This window comes from Rhinoderma darwinii, chromosome 3 (genome assembly GCF_050947455.1).
Source record: "Rhinoderma darwinii isolate aRhiDar2 chromosome 3, aRhiDar2.hap1, whole genome shotgun sequence".
Classification (NCBI taxonomy): domain Eukaryota; kingdom Metazoa; phylum Chordata; class Amphibia; order Anura; family Rhinodermatidae; genus Rhinoderma; species Rhinoderma darwinii.
The window spans coordinates 396,899,981-396,916,250 of NC_134689.1; the positions used below are offsets into that span (position 1 = coordinate 396,899,981).

The following is a 16,270-nucleotide window of genomic DNA, read 5'->3' on the forward strand; positions in this document are numbered from 1 at the left end:
CCTCGGGCAAAAAACAGCGAAAAATGCTCAAGTGCCACACGTTTTTTTAAATCAATCGGAGGTCAGGGGCGGAAACCACGGCAAGAAAGGACATGTTGCTTTTGTCGCCTCTAAATGCCGCCTGGGAAAAAAAAAATGCTTGTGACCCCTGTGAATATATATTATTCAGCAGATAATTTTGGACCAATTTAATTCAATAAAATGGCCAACTTAAAGGTCGTGGCAGGCCCCCTTGCCTACTGGGCCCCTGTGCAGCTGCACATGTGGTATGTGCACCCTTGTTATAGACCCTTCTACCCTTCATATAACCATTTAGTTAGTTAGATTATATAAATCGGTCTGCCTCCAGCTGCCACTAGGAGGAGCTCACTGCATAGGGATTTATACATCTCCACCTGAACTCAATAGTGAATCAGTATGTTGTGAGCTCCCCCTTGTGGCCACAGAAATGTTCTTTGTTTTGTTTTCAATGTTTTCCCCTGAACTGTGTGGTTTCAGGATACTAGTACATCACCCTAAGGCCGGATTCACACGAGCGTGTGCGTTTTGCGCGTGCAAAAAACATGGTCCATAAAAGCTCCGTGTGTCATCAGCATATGATGCGTGGCTGCATGATTTTCGCGCAGCCGTCATCATTATGACACTCTGTTTTTATGTTTGTAAACAGAAAAGTACGTGGTGCTTTTCTGTTTTCACTCAGTTTTGACTACTGTTGTGCGCATCATGCGCGGCACACGGAACTGCATTGACTTCAATGGGTGCGTGATGCGTGAAAAACGGGCAAATATAGGACATGCCGTGAGTTTTACGCAGCAGACATACGCTACGTGAAACTCACGGACTGTCTGAACGGCCTCATTGACTAACATAGGTCCGTGCGACGCGCGTGAAAATCACGCACATAACACGAACGTATTATACGTTCCTCTGAATAAGCCATTAGTTCGCCCATGCTCTTTGCTGTCTCTTTCCATTCCTCTATCCCTGTCTTCACACATCGGTGCAGATTTACTAAGCTGTCTAATATTTAAACATATAAACTTAGACCATTCAGTCTGAAGATGCGCCAAATTTACGCATGCTGTATGATTTGGCGCATCTTGCTACAGTTTTCCTCCTGCCAACACTTTGATGGCAGCTTTTGTTTGGCGCACTTTGTTGCATGTGAAGCCACACCCCTTTTTAGATTATTTTTTTTAAACGTGCCTAGTGAGACGCAGACATCTGTTCTTAATTTAGTTGAAAAATGTGCAACATTTTGGCGCATATCATTTTAAACACATTCAAGACGCAGACACAGAAGTAAATCTGCCCAGTGTCTGACATTTTCTCCTAATTTCCGCACATCTTTGTTTTTTGTACTCCTTTCCTCTCAGCCCCTCCCTCACCATCTTCGCCTCCTGATCCCTCATCCACTTCTGCCCCCAATCCCTCACCTTCTTCTCCCTCTGATCCCTCACCCTCTTCTCCTCTTGATCCCTCACCCTCTTTTTCTCCCCCATCCTCTTCTCCTCCTGATCCCTCACCCTCTTCGACGCTTGATCTCTCACCCTCAATTCCTCCCAATCACTCAGCCTCTTCTTCCCCTCACCCCTAACTCTCTTCTCCCCCTGATCCCTCACCTTCTTCTCCCCCAGATTTCTCACTCTCTTCTCCACCTGATCCCTCACTCTTCTTCCCCCTCAACCCCACCCTCTTCTTCCCCTGAACCCTCACCCTCCTCTCCCCCTGATCACTCACCCTCTTCTCACCCAGTCCCTCCGATTCCTCACCCTCTTTTACCGCTGATTCTGCTCTCTTCTCCCCACAATCCATCACCTTCTTCTCCCCCGATTCCTCACCCTCTTCTCTCCCCGATCCCTTACCCTCTTCTTCCCCTGATCCCTCACCCTCTTCTCTTCTCAATCCATCACCCTCTTCTCCCCCCAATTACTCACCCTTTTCCCCCTGATTCCTCATCCTTTTTGCCCCTGATTCCTCACCCTTTTTCCCCCCTGATCCCTCACCCTCTTCTTCCCCTGACCCCTCACCCTCTTCTCCCCCAGATTCCTCACCCCTTTTCCCCCCTGATTCCTCACCCTCTTTTTCCCCTGACCCCTCACCCTTTCCCCCCCTGATTCCTCACCCTTTTCCCCCCTGATTCCACACTCTATTCTCCCCCTGATTCCTCACCCTCTTCTTCCCCTGACCCCTCACCCTCTTCTCCCCCAGATTCCTCACCCTTTTTCCCCCTGATTCATCACCCTTTTTCCCCCTGATTCCTCACCCTCTTCTTCCTCTGATTCCTCACTCTCTTCTCCCCGATTCCTCACCCTCTTCTTCCCCTGACCCCTCACCCTCTTCTCCCCCAGATTCCGCACCCTTTTTCCCCCTGATTCATCACCCCTTTTCCCCGATTCCTCACCCTTTTTCCCCCTGATTCCTCACCCTCTTCTTCCCCTGATCCCTCACTCTCTTCTTCCCCTGATCCCTCACCCTCTTCTCCCCACAAGCCTTCTTCATGCTGTTCTGCTCTTGTAGACACACACTTATTGTCTGTCCTTGTCACAGCCGTTCCTCAGATCACAGTGACAGCAGGCTCTCTGTCTACTAGCTCCAAGCCACAGCATCCCGTACTGTGTGCAGCTGTAATATGGCCCCCACCCCTCTATGTTCCTTATACCCTTAAAGCGGCTACGCGAACTACAAGACTGAGCTATACTGGGAGCATCCATATAGTCAACATATACCATGATGCAGTGATCACAGTTCATAAGTTTTATCCATAACTACACTACTATCCCTTTGCTACTTTTCAGCTATTCTTGTATAATCTACATATACAACTCTGTCACTATCTCATGATCTTACTTCTCAGCTATTCTTGTATCATCTACATATACAATCCTGTCACTACCTCATGATCTTACTTCTCAGCTATTCCTGTATCATCTACATATACAACTCTGTCACTACCTCATGATCTTACTTCTCACCTATTCTTGTATCATCTACATATACAACTCTGTCACTACCTCCCCATCTTAACTCTTTGCACTCTCCCATTCCTGTATAATCTACTTAAAAAGCTCCCATCTCATCTCTTTGCACGCTCTTATTCCTTTATAGTGTCCACATATAAAGCTCTGTCACTACCTCCCCATCTTACCTCTTTGCACTCTGCTATTCCTGTATGGTATAGTGTCTACATATAAAGCTCTGTCACTACATTCCCATCTTACCTCTTTGCCCTCTGCTATTCTTGTGTAGTCTGCTTATAAAGCTCTGTCACTACCTCCCCATCTTACCTCTTTGTACTCAGCTATTCCTGTATTTTCCCAGATGCAGGGTTGTGGTGTTGAACCCGCTGTGCAGCTGCAGCAGAATGTATTGTTTATTTTTAGAAGTTGCCCTCGCCTCACGCTGCCTGACTGTTCCTTCTCATCTCAAGTCATTTTACAAACAAGGAAAATTGAATTTTTCTGCCTGAACGGCAGCAAATCGGAACATCTCGAACACAACGTCCTAGTCTCCCAAGGAAATCCTCCTTATATCTCACCCAGTTTTCTAGATCATTGGTGTCTCATGCCACTCCAGTATACCTATCTTGTGTACCCATCTATATCCTGCCAGGGGATCTAAATAAGGGTCAGATTATTTCATGAGAAAAGGACAAAATGCCCACGGCCTCCACCATTAAGGGGCCCTCTTCCTCCCAGCATTATGTAGAACTGATAACTGGGCACTCTAATGGCGGATATATTTTGGCTCTGTGTATCACCACTATTATATTTCATCAGTGTGTACTGGTATTACATGAGCACTCTATGGCACTATTATGTGAGCACTGTATGGCACTATTATGTGAGCACTGTATGGGGCTATTATGTGAGCACTGTATGGCACTATTATGTGAACACTGTATGGCACTATTATGTGAGCAGTGTATGGCACTATTATGTGAGCAGTGTATGGCGCTATTATGTGAGCACTGTATGACACTTATGTGAGCACTGCATGGTACTATTATATGAGCACTGCATGGTACTATTATATGAGCACTACATGGCACTATTATGTGAGAACTGTATGGCACTATTATGTGAGCACTGTATGGCACTATTATGTGAGCACTGTATGGCACTATTATGTGAGCACTGTATGGCACTATTATGTGAGTACTGTATGGCACTATTATGTGAACACAGTATGGCACTATTATGTGAGCACTGTATGGCACTATTATGTGAGCACTGTACGGCACTATTATGTGAGCACTGTATGGCACTATTATGTGAACACAGTATGGCACTATTATGTGAGCACTGTATGGCACTATTATGTGAACACAGTATGGCACTATTATGTGAGCACTGTATGGCACTATTATGTGAGCAGTGTATGGCGCTATTATGTGAGCACTGTATAGCACTATTATGTGAACACTGTATGGCACTATTATGTGAGCAGTGTATGGCACTATTATGTGAGCACTGTATGGGGCTATTATGTGAGCACTGTATGGCACTATTATGTGAGCACTGTATGGCACTATTATGTGAGCACTGTATAGCACTATTATGTGAACACTGTATGGCACTATTATGTGAGCAGTGTATGGCGCTATTATGTGAGCAGTGTATGGCGCTATTATGTGAGCACTGTATGACACTTATGTGAGCACTGCATGGTACTATTATATGAGCACTGCATGGTACTATTATATGAGCACTACATGGCACTATTATGTGAGAACTGTATGGCACTATTATGTGAGCACTGTATGGCACTATTATGTGAGCACTGTATGGCACTATTATGTGAGCACTGTATGGCACTATTATGTGAGTACTGTATGGCACTATTATGTGAACACAGTATGGCACTATTATGTGAGCACTGTATGGCACTATTATGTGAGCACTGTATGGCACTATTATGTGAGCACTGTATGGCACTATTATGTGAACACAGTATGGCACTATTATGTGAGCACTGTATGGCACTATTATGTGAGCACTGTATGGGGCTATTATGTGAGCACTGTATGGCGCTATTATGTGAGCAGTGTATGGCGCTATTATGTGAGCACTGTATAGCACTATTATGTGAACACTGTATGGCACTATTATGTGAGCAGTGTATGGCACTATTATGTGAGCACTGTATGGGGCTATTATGTGAGCACTGTATGGCACTATTATGTGAGCACTGTATGGCACTATTATGTGAGCACTGTATAGCACTATTATGTGAACACTGTATGGCACTATTATGTGAGCAGTGTATGGCACTATTATGTGAGCAGTGTATGGCGCTATTATGTGAGCACTGTATGACACTTATGTGAGCACTGCATGGTACTATTATATGAGCACTGCATGGTACTATTATATGAGCACTACATGGCACTATTATGTGAGAACTGTATGGCACTATTATGTGAGCACTGTATGGCACTATTATGTGAGCACTGTATGGCACTATTATGTGAGCACTGTATGGCACTATTATGTGAGTACTGTATGGCACTATTATGTGAACACAGTATGGCACTATTATGTGAGCACTGTATGGCACTATTATGTGAGCACTGTACGGCACTATTATGTGAGCACTGTATGGCACTATTATGTGAACACAGTATGGCACTATTATGTGAGCACTGTATGGCACTATTATGTGAACACAGTATGGCACTATTATGTGAGCACTGTATGGCACTATTATGTGAGCAGTGTATGGCGCTATTATGTGAGCACTGTATAGCACTATTATGTGAACACTGTATGGCACTATTATGTGAGCAGTGTATGGCACTATTATGTGAGCACTGTATGGGGCTATTATGTGAGCACTGTATGGCACTATTATGTGAGCACTGTATGGCACTATTATGTGAGCACTGTATAGCACTATTATGTGAACACTGTATGGCACTATTATGTGAGCAGTGTATCGCACTATTATGTGAGCAGTGTATGGCGCTATTATGTGAGCACTGTATGACACTTATGTGAGCACTGCATGGTACTATTATATGAGCACTGCATGGTACTATTATATGAGCACTACATGGCACTATTATGTGAGAACTGTATGGCACTATTATGTGAGCACTGTATGGCACTATTATGTGAGCACTGTATGGCACTATTATGTGAGCACTGTATGGCACTATTATGTGAGTACTGTATGGCACTATTATGTGAACACAGTATGGCACTATTATGTGAGCACTGTATGGCACTATTATGTGAGCACTGTATGGCACTATTATGTGAGCACTGTATGGCACTATTATGTGAACACAGTACGGCACTATTATGTGAGCACTGTATGGCACTATTATGTGAACACAGTATGGCACTATTATGTGAGCACTGTATGGCACTATTATGTGAGCACTGTATGGCACTATTATGTGAGCACTGTATGGCACTATTATGTGAGCACTGTATGGCACTATTATGTGAACACAGTATGGCACTTATGTGAGCACTGTATGGCACTATTATGCGAGCACTGTATTGAACTATTATGTGAGCACTGTATGGCACTATTATGTGAGCACTGTATGGGCACTATATAGCGATATTATGCGGTTATCATATATAGAACTGCTATGCACTCATTGTATGTCACTGTCCACTCTATGGCACTATTATACAAGCATTTTTTAGTAGTAGTTTGGAACACTATTATTTGGGTAGCGCTATGGCATTAAGGCCCTGCAAAAAAGGACCCCCATGGGTTGTGCCCGGGGGCCTCAACTAACCTAAATCTGGCCCTGTCAGAAAGTAACATAGATGATAGGCTTAGATACATCGGCTGACAAGGACATCAGTATCATTACATGATGGGGATTGTAGTGTTGTGTGGTTCTCTGAGACAGTCACACATGTTTGGCTTAGATACTCTGGATTATCAGACAGTATAACACATGAAAGGCTTAGATACCATGGCTCAGCAGACAGTGTCACACATGATATGCTTAGATACAATGGCTCAGCGGATCGTATCGCACATGATAAGCTTAGATACATCAGCTCAGCAGACCGTATCACCCACGATAAGCTTAGATACACCATCCAAGAATTACAACATCCCTGATAATTATTCAGTTAACCATTTATGGTACAGGCTTCTCTGCAGATAATTGTAATTTGTATTGCAGTATGTATATGGTTGTTGTTTATTAATTAAAGAGACCAATGTGAAAAAGTGTGAAAAATCATTCCAGTCATATCAAGAACTTTCTAGACGTCTGCCCTGATATAACATTTTGGAATTTGTTATCCACTATCAGGAATCATACCCAGCCCCGTCTGCATTTGTAGCACTGACTGCTCTCCTGAATTCACCTTTGTTCAATTATCTGAGGTACACGGGTTGTTTCATATCCTTCAATGAACTCAAGACATTCTCAAGCTGCCTGGCAGGACCCAGCGGTGGGGTTTGGGTGGTCCCACACTAGGTAATGGGAAGTTTTTAAATAACCGCTAATTGCAAAAGAAACACAGATCAATCACCGCAGTGTAAACAGCATCATACAGGCGGCTCCGATAACATGCGCCTGGATGTGATTATAATAAACCATATAATGAGACACCCCCATAATGCTCTTCTGCTGCTATGGAGAAACTGGGGGGTCTAGGGGTCTTATAGCCCCCCCCCCACTATAACACAAAGATTTAAAGGGTCAATATAACAGAGGTACCTAATTATATGTATCATACAGCTGTGCCCCTACAATATATAGTACCAGATGCAGCTATACCCAAACATTATATATATGAGGAGTGACAAAGCAACATCTAGTGTCAGCCACAGCAATGCCAATACAACATATAGTGCCATCCATAGCAGTAACCATACAATATACAGTGCCAACCATAGCAGTGACCATACAATATACAGTGCCAACCATATCAGTGACTATACAATATGCAGCACCGACCATAGCTGTGACCATACAATATACAGTGCCATCCATAGCAGTAACAATACAATATACAGTGCCAACCATAGCGCTAACCATACAATATACAGTGCCAACCATAGTGGTGACCATACACTATATTGTGCCAACCATAGTGGTAACTGTACAATATATAGTGTCAACCATATCGATAACCATACACTATACAGTGCCAACAAAAGCAGTAACCATACAACATACAGTGCCATCCATAGAGGTTACCACACAATATATAGTGCCAACCGTAGCACTAACCATACAATATACAGTGCCAACCATAGCAGTCACCATACAATATACAGTGCCATCCATAGAGGTTACCTCACAATATATAGTGCCAACCATAGTACTAACCATACAATATACAGTACCAACCATGGAAGTGACCATACAGTATACAGTGCCAACCATAGCAGTGACCATACAATATACAGTGCCAACCATAGCAGTGACCATACAATATACAGTGCCAACCATAGCAGTGACCATACAATATACAGCGCCGACCATAGCTGTGACCATACAATATACAGTGCCATCTATAGCAGTAACAATACAATATACAGTGCCAACCATAGCAGTGACCATACAATATACAGTGCCAACCATAGCGATAACCATACAATATACAGTGCCAACCATAGTGGTGACCATACACTATATTGTGCCAACCATAGCGGTAACTGTACAATATATAGTGTCAACCATAGCGATACGATAACCATACAATATACAGTGCCAACAAAAGCAGTAACCATACAACATACAGTGCCATCCATAGAGGTTACCACACAATATATAGTGCCAACCATAGCACTAACCATACAATATACAGTGCCAACCATAGCAGTCACCATACAATATACAGTTCCCTCCATAGAGGTTACCACACAATATATAGTGCCAACCATAGCACTAACCATACAATATACAGTACCAACCATAGAAGTGACCATACAATATACAGTGCCATCCATAGAGGTGACCATAGAAGTACACAGTGCCAACCATAGCGGTAACTATACAATATATAGTGCCATTCATAGCAGTGACTATACAATATACAGCAGTGATTATATGATGCCAACTACAGTAATGTCCGGACAAAAAAAGTACCAGCCAGATCTGTGCCCATATACATCAGTGCTCGTACAATATTCATCAGTGCCCGTACAAAGAGCCACAAAACCTGCAATATACAATAGCGCCCATACAATATGTTTATTCTAAATAGTAACGTGGGCACACATCCAGCCTGTGCAGCTTCTTTATAGATCATGATGTGGGCAGAGAGGTCAGAATGTTCTATGTGGGCGTTTAGGACCATTTTACAGAGGACATTTTTGTTTATATCACTGATGACCTCCGGTGATTTTTGACACTGATGCGACCAGAGCAAAAGGGATTTCTTAGGAACTGATATATGTTATTGTGTCATTTCAGGCTCCCAGTCTACATATGGAATAGAAGGTGCATAAGGCGGCACATGCCCTTACTAGCTACGCCCCTGCAGAGGAGATGTCCAGCAAATCGGCCACGTGCAGACATACCACAAATGTATGATGGAAACATTGTGAAGCTGGAGAACCTCTGCATGGAACAAGTAATGCACTAAAACGATGGCACAAATGATGGGTGTAATAACCTCTAATGACAGAGACGTTCTGTACACTGGACACACCCTGACTAATTATATAATTATCATCATCATCATCATCATCATGAGCCAGCAAATGCCTCCACATGTAGAGAATCACTGTCAGCTAATGACGATATGTCCAGCACCTCATCTCTACACACATTTCATTATACTGAGATTCTCCACACAAATTTCTCTACCTATACAAATGCAAATTTTGGCCCCTAGGAGGCAGTATTACAGTAATTATATTCTTGTATATAGGAGCAGTATTATAGTAGTTATATTCTTGTATATAGGGGGTAGTATTATAGTAGTTATATTCTTGTATATAGGAGGAAGTATTACAGTAATTATATTCTTGTATATAGGAGCAGTATTATAGTAGTTATATTCTTGTATATAGGGGGTAGTATTATAGTAGTTATATTCTTGTACATAGGAAGCAGTATTATAGTAGTTATATTCTTGTATATAGGTGGCAGTATTATAGTAGTTATGTTCTTGTACATAGGGGCAGTATTATAGTAGTTATATTCTTGTACATAGGAGCAGTATTATAGTAGTTATATTCTTGTATATAAGAGCAGTATTATAGTAGTTATATTCTTGTATATAGGAAGCAGTATTATAGTAGTTATATTCTTGTACATAGGAGTAGTATTATAGTAGTTATATTCTTGTACACAGGGGGGCAGTATTATAGTAATTATATTCTTGTATATAGGAGGCAGTATTATAGTAGTTATATTCTTGTACATAGGGGGCAGTATTATAGTAGTTATATTCTTGTATATAGGGTGCAGTATTATACTAGTTATATTCTTGTATATAGAGGCAGTATTATAGTAGTTATATTCTTGTACATAGGAGCAGTATTATAGTAGTTATATTCTTGTACATAGGAGCAGTATTGTAGTAGTTATATTCTTGTATATAGGGGGCAGCATTATAGTAGTTATATTCTTGTATATAGGGGCAGTATTATAGTGGTTATATTCTTGTATATAGGGGCAGTATTATAGTAGTTATATTCTTGTACATAGGGGGCAGTATTATAGTAGTTATATTCTTGTATATAGGGTGCAGTATTATACTAGTTATATTCTTGTATATAGAGGCAGTATTATAGTAGTTATATTCTTGTACATAGGAGCAGTATTATAGTAGTTATATTCTTGTACATAGGAGCAGTATTGTAGTAGTTATATTCTTGTATATAGGGGGCAGCATTATAGTAGTTATATTCTTGTATATAGGGGCAGTATTATAGTGGTTATATTCTTGTATATAGGGGCAGTATTATAGTAGTTATATTCTTGTACAAAGGGGGCAGTACTATAGTAGTTATATTCTTGTATATAGGGGCAGTATTATAGTAGTTATATTCTTGTACAAAGGGGGCAGTACTATAGTAGTTATATTCTTGTATATAGGAGGCAGTATTATAGTGGTTATATTCTTGTATATAGGGGCAGTACTATAGTAGTTATATTCTTGTATATAGGGGGCAGTATTATAGTATAGCAGCAGCAGGGTAAATAGCCAGCTCACCTCCAAACAAACCACCGATCCACAATTAGCACATGGCAGTATCAGGCACGGATAAGTCCAGAGCGGGAGACACACAAGGTTGGAGGGAGAAATTCCAGCTATACAAATCCACGGTAATGTAGTAAAATCTTTGCTTCTTTGTTTGAACATTTTAAAACAACCACGGCATTACCAAGGAGCACAGGTTTCGCTTACGCGTTTTGGATAAACAGCCTTAGTCATAGCTTCCCTGTGAAGGAAGCTGGAAGCTTTATTAGGCTATGTTCACACGGAGTATTTTGGGGGAGGAATATCTGGCTCAAAATTCCGTTTGGAACTTTGAGGCAGATATTCCTCTCCCTGCACGCCGATTTTCGCGCCGTTTTTTGCCCGCGGTCATTGAACGCCGCGGGCATAAAACAGCGAGAAATACGCTTTCTCCTGCCTCCCATTGAAGTCAATGGGAGGTCAGAGGCGAAAGCGCCCGAAGATAGGGCATGTCGCTTCTTTTTCCCGCGAGGCAGTTTTACTGCTCGCGGGAAAACGACGCCGACGCCTCCCATTGAAATCAATGGGAGGAGTTCTCGGGCCGTTTTTGCCGAGTTTTGCGACGCGGTTTCCGCGTCAAAAAACTCGGCAAAATACCCCGTGTGAACATAGCCTAAAAGTGTATTAATGAACACCTGTTAAAAACAGCCTGTTTTAGTGTCTCAGGTAATTGCACAGAGAAGTGAGTGCAATGATGGGGTTAACCTTTATAGAAACTACCAAACATAGTACAAATAGAAACCAGAAATCCCAAGGTTATGAACAAATTACAGGATTTAATATAGCAATATTGATTATTTATAGGTTATTCCATGTGCACTATGTTTGGGAGTTTCTATAAAGGTTTACCCAATCATTGCACTCACTTCTCTGTGCAATTACCTGAGACACTAAAACAAGCTATTTTTAACAGGTGTTCATTAAAATACTCTTAGAAAGCTTCCAGCTTCCTTCACAGGTTAGCTATGACTAAGGATGTTTATCCGAAACGCGTAAGCGAAACCTGTGCTACTTGCTAATGCCGTGGTTGTTTTAAATGTTCAAATAAAGAAGCAAAGATTTTTCTACATTGCAGTGGATTTGTATCGCTGGAATATATCCCTCCAACCAATTATTATAGTAGTTATATTCTTGTACATAGGGGCAGTATTATAGTAGTTATATTCTTGTATATAGGAGCAGTATTATGGTAGTTATATTCTTGTATATAGGGGGCAGTAATATGGTAGTTATATTCTTGTACATAGGAGGAAGTATTATAATAGTTATATTCTGGTATATAGGGTCAGTATTATAGTAGTTATATTCTTTTACATAGGGGGCAATATTATAGTAGTTATTTCCTGATGGTCCTTGGCAGCACAACACATATGGGTTTTAGTCCCCTAGGTACAATTAAGCAGAGACAGGTTAATTAGCAATAAGCATTAAGCAATTAAGGACTTCCCCTATAAGTATGTACCGGTAACCGGGCCCAAGCGTATTTTTTTCTTTCTCTCTACGATCAGTTCGGAGACCGTTCCCTATCCTACCACTGAGGAAAAGATTTGTTCCGGGCTGTATGTAGGGCTGCGTCTCTGTCCCTCAGTCACGAAGGTAACCAAGATGGCAGACATCTTCTTGGTACACGGTGACAGAGCACCTTATCTTATCCTGGTAAAGGTAGCAAGGGAGGAGGACCCCCTGTTGGAGCATCCCCCGTTCGTCTAGGTCCGAGGTGGATTTCCATACCGACCCTCCGCCCTCTTCCGGTACCCGGAAGTGCTGCTCGGCATTACAGAGGCATGGATGGGGGCGGAAGTGATGTCAGCTTGGCCCCACCCCCAGATGTGAAGCGCTGACGAGGCGGGCTCATAATGCCGGTGTCTCTTTTGAAAGATTGCGCGCTCTGTCTCTGGACAGCCCTCTGCTTGCTAAGGTCAGTACAGCTGTTTACATTGATGGGTCCTGATGTGTCTCTATGCTGATGGCTATGCACATTTCCTACCATGCGTTTGTTTCTGCCTCTTCTCTAGATGTCTGCCAGAAGAGAAGGTAGAAAAAGGACCCACAAATACAGGCACAGGCTTTGCAGGGAATGCCTCCAGCCTCTGCCTGATGACACTGTGTCAGATCTGTGTGTATCATGCTCCACCCCAGTCGCCTCCCCTCCCAGGGAGGATTCTAGGGGATTTATGCAATGGTTCAAACAACAGTTATCTGTAGTATTTGAAGATGTCAAATCATCACACCATGCTAAAAGGGCCAGGTGCTCTCCCTCTCCACCTCCTCAATACATGGAGGATTCCTCCTCAGCTGGAGGTTCAGATTCAGAGGTGATCTCTGACTCCCCTGACTCTGATGACCCTTAAGAATGTTATATCTGGAGTAAGGATAAGCTCCATGATCTCCTCAGAGCGGTGAAGGATACATTAGAGACGGGGAAAGAGGTTGAGCATAATCCTAAAAAGGACAGACTGTTCTATTTTCCCATTACCAAGGAGAAACATTTTCCCAGCCATCTTGTCCTCACGGAATGGATGAAACGGGATTGGTATAAGCCTGAGAGGAAGACTGAACTGGGCTCTTGGTTTAAAAACCTCTACAGGCTGGATAAAACTGACTCCAAAGATTGGGAGAATGTACCAAAACTGGATTTGCCAGTGGATAAATTGGCAAAGAAAGGCGTTTTTCCATCTGATGAATCAGCCCTGCTGAAAGACCCTATGGACCGCAGAGCGGATTCCCTTCTGAAGAAGGTGTATACCTCAGCAGTGGGCTCGTGCAAAGCCTCCTTGTCTTCAGTACCGGTGGCTAGGGCACTCCGGGTCTGGCTAAGCCACCTATCAAAGGATCTAGAGGATGGAGTCCCAAGGGAAGAAATTCTCCAGTTCCTCTCAGTAATGAAGTCAGCTTCGGAGTTCCTCTGTGACTCCCAGCTGGATAACATCAAATGTGCATCTAGGGCATTGTCCCTGTCGAATGCGGCCAGGAGGGCTCATTGGCTTTCCAGCCAGAATCTCTGTTTGGTCCCCAACTAATGGATATATTGAATTCCTTAGGGGAAGGCAAAGGGGCTAGGTTTCCTGAACCTAAAAGCAAGGATACCGGGCGTTACTTTTGGGATCAGAAAAGAAGGTCCCCAAAGTTCAATAGAAGGTTTCCAGACCACCAGCGCACATTTAAAATGAAGCAGGAAAACCCTTCCTCCTTTCAGAAGAAAACCCCCGGTCAAAACCCAAACGGTTTATGACACCGAGCCAATCCTACAAGTAGGAGCAAGACTTCAGAGATTCTCCTCTCGGTGGTCGGTGACATCATCCGATGACTGGGTGACGACGACCATCAGAAGAGGATGCTCGAAGTTCAGAAATCTCCCCCAGACCACTTTGTCCTCAACAGGCATCACAATCCGATAGTCCATCAGCTTCTACATGTCTTTCTGCAGAAAGCAGCCCTGGAAGATGTTCCAGTCTCAGAAAGAGGGCAAGGAGTTTACTCCAGAGTGTTCCCGGTGCCCAAATCAGACGGCAGTTGGAGACCGGTAATAGACCTGACCTTCCTCAATCAATATCTGGTGAGGAGAACCTTCAAGATGGAGACCATGCGGTCGGTGATTAATCTTCTGGAAAGAAACTATGTTCTGGCAACAATCGACCTTACGGACGCATACTTGCATGTCCCTATTCTGTCCGCGCACTAAAAGTTCCTCCGACTGGCGGTCCAGACGCAGGGGGCGGAATACAGCACTTACAGTTTACCTGCCTACCCTTCGGGATTTCGTCGGCACCCCGTGTGTCCATGACAATCGTGGTGGTCCTAACAGTAGCGCTTAGGCTGAAAGGGATATGTGTGGTCCCTTACTTGGACGACTGGCTAATAAAAGCGCCATCAAAATCTCTTCTCCAAGAGTATCTTCAAACCACATTGGAGTTTCTTCACTTTCACGGGTTCCTGGTGAACTTCAGAAAGTCACAGCTCTCACCATCACAGAATCTGAAATTCTTAGGATTCATGGTGAATTCCCGGTCGATGACAGTCAAGTTGTCTCCAGAGAGGATTACTGTAATTCGGGGTTCAATAGAACGGCTTATTTGCAATCCGAATACATCGGTTCGAGGGGCCATGAAAATCCTAGATCTAATGACCTCATCCATAGATGCGGTCCACTTGGCCAAAGCCCATATGAGATTATTGCAGCTCGACATCCTCAAATCCTGGGACAAAAATTTCAGAAATCTGGATGCTCTCTTCAAAGTCTCCAACTTATGAGTTGGGCAGAACAACATTCGTTGGGAATTTCAGCAGTTCACATCAAATGCCCCTTGAACCGGACTGCAGATTTCCTCAGTCGCAATATCCTCCATCCGGGGGAGTGGAGTCTCAACCCTCAGGTTTTCAACAGCTTAGCTGCTACATGAGGAATGCCAGACTTGGATGTGATGGCATCGGAAGAGAACAACAAAGTCTTCGGCTTCTGTTCTCTATACCACACCCGCCATGCAGTAGCATTGGATGGCCTGTCTCTCAGTTGGGGAGAAAAATGAATCCACATCTTTCCTCCCCTCCCCTCCCCTTAATACCCAGAGTATGGAGACAAGTTCAGGACGAAAAAGCGGAAGCCATTGCAATCCTGGTGCTCCCTAGCCTTGTCTCTCTCGAAAGGCAGGTTCCTGAAACTACCGGTGTCACTGGAACTTCTGTCTCAGAAAGGGGTGTATCACCCAAACCCTCACAGTCTATATCTCACGGCCTGGAGACTGACCGAGAGAATCTGACAGAAATGGGGCTCTCATCTGAAGACATTAAAACTTTGCTGTCAGCCAGACGCCCCTCAACGGTCAAAGTATACAACAGGGTTTGGACCCCGTTTACCTCCTGGTGCTCTAAGAATTCAGCAAACACAGTTTCTCTGAATACTATACTGCAATTTCTTCAGGAAGGCTTCAATAAAGGTTTGAAGCTAAATACCCTCAAGGTGCAGTTCACGGCAATCAATGCCCAATTGCAAAATCGGTTCTCCAACCAACAGTTGGTGAAGACCTTCTTCAAGGCTTTAAGAAACCTTAGCCCAATCTCTCAGGTACCCTCTCCTTCCTGGGACCTTCTAA

The 16,270-nt window shown here is 43.2% G+C and overlaps 1 protein-coding gene across 2 annotated transcripts in view; it reads right to left on the bottom strand.

Annotated features, from left to right (window-relative positions):
* The window catches only part of KANK2 (KN motif and ankyrin repeat domains 2), an 88,581-nt gene that overhangs the window by 33,672 nt on the left and 38,639 nt on the right, over positions 1-16,270 (bottom strand). The window contains exon 1 of one of the 2 annotated variants that reach the window (XM_075859017.1): positions 3,288-3,348. The exons of the other annotated variant lie outside the window; for it this stretch is intronic. The gene's annotated coding sequence lies outside the window, so the exon portion shown is untranslated. Of the gene's footprint in view, positions 1-3,287; positions 3,349-16,270 lie in introns of those variants that run through there. 2 annotated transcript variants of the gene reach the window in all.